Source organism: Chinchilla lanigera, unplaced genomic scaffold, assembly GCF_000276665.1.
Source record: "Chinchilla lanigera isolate Chin_1 unplaced genomic scaffold, ChiLan1.0 scaffold00064, whole genome shotgun sequence".
In the NCBI taxonomy this organism is placed as follows: Eukaryota; Metazoa; Chordata; class Mammalia; order Rodentia; family Chinchillidae; genus Chinchilla; species Chinchilla lanigera.
Window position 1 is genome coordinate 871,837 of NW_004955465.1, and position 984 is coordinate 872,820.

The window sequence follows — 984 nt, forward strand, 5'->3', positions numbered from 1 at the left end:
GTCTCTCCCCGGTCGGGCCGGTTCTTACCTCCCCGCGAGCTGGCGCGCTGCGCTCCCTCAGCGGACACGCGGCGCCCTGTCCCCCGCCACGCCTTTCTCCCAGCGAGCTGCGCCCTCCAAGTGGAAATTCACTTGCGGGAGAAGAAAGAGCGGTGCGAAGTGATAAAGTGTTAAGCAACTGGTACCCGGGGCTCGCGTTGCACGGCCGCAGCGCGCGCCGGGCTGCAAGGGACAGGGACGCGCTCCGCCGCCCCTCCTCCGCCCCGCGCCGCGCCCGGCCCGGTCTCGCGCTGCCACGCGGTGCACCTGTCCCCGGGGGGCTCCCGGAGCAGAGGGGGAGGGGCTCTCTGTGAACGCAGCATGCTCCCGAGCCGCACAAGCTAAAACACAACTTTTGTGCAGGCTGCTGCGTGCATCTCGGCGGTGACTGGCCGTGACTGCTAAGCATCTACCGTGAGCATAGCGTGTGACTCTGGGCCAAGGACCGGCCATGTACTGCGAGCCGTGGCACTCCGAGAAAAGAGATGCTCACCTCGGCAAGGTGAGAGGAGAGGTGAACTCCTCTCCCAAGGAAATTTTTGGACAGGGAAGGAAAAGTACCAGCCGACCCTGGGTCACACTTCCTTTAAAGGACAGAGCTGGAGGGCAGCTCCGAGTTGAGTGAGTCATCACTGCCTACTATGTTTTCTTCAAAGATCAGTTACTGAATCCAAAATCTAGTGTCCTCCTTTAGAGCTCTGGGAGGGTGGTATTAATTTTCTGTCATTTGTGAATCACCAGTGGAATGTCAATAACTTACAATAAAGCCCTGAATACCTGATGTTTTCTGGGCTTGCGACCTATTGGGGAAACCACAAAGCAGAACAATGTTATTACCAATCGAAGCCACACGTTTTAACTAATGAAAACCTAAGGTCCATTTTATGAAAGAAAATGAAAGTGCTCATTCCTCAGGAAGGTCAGCCACTTTCCTCTAATGAGAAT

General features: G+C 56.5%; 1 protein-coding gene across 1 annotated transcript in view; it reads right to left on the reverse strand.

Moving 5' to 3' along the window:
- Rnf182 (ring finger protein 182) overlaps positions 1-71 on the reverse strand; it is a 57,912-nt gene extending 57,841 nt beyond the window's left edge. The window contains exon 1 of the mRNA XM_013521765.1: positions 29-71. The gene's annotated coding sequence lies outside the window, so the exon portion shown is untranslated. The remainder of the gene's footprint in view (positions 1-28) is intronic.
- Positions 72-984: the final 913 nt, after the last annotated feature.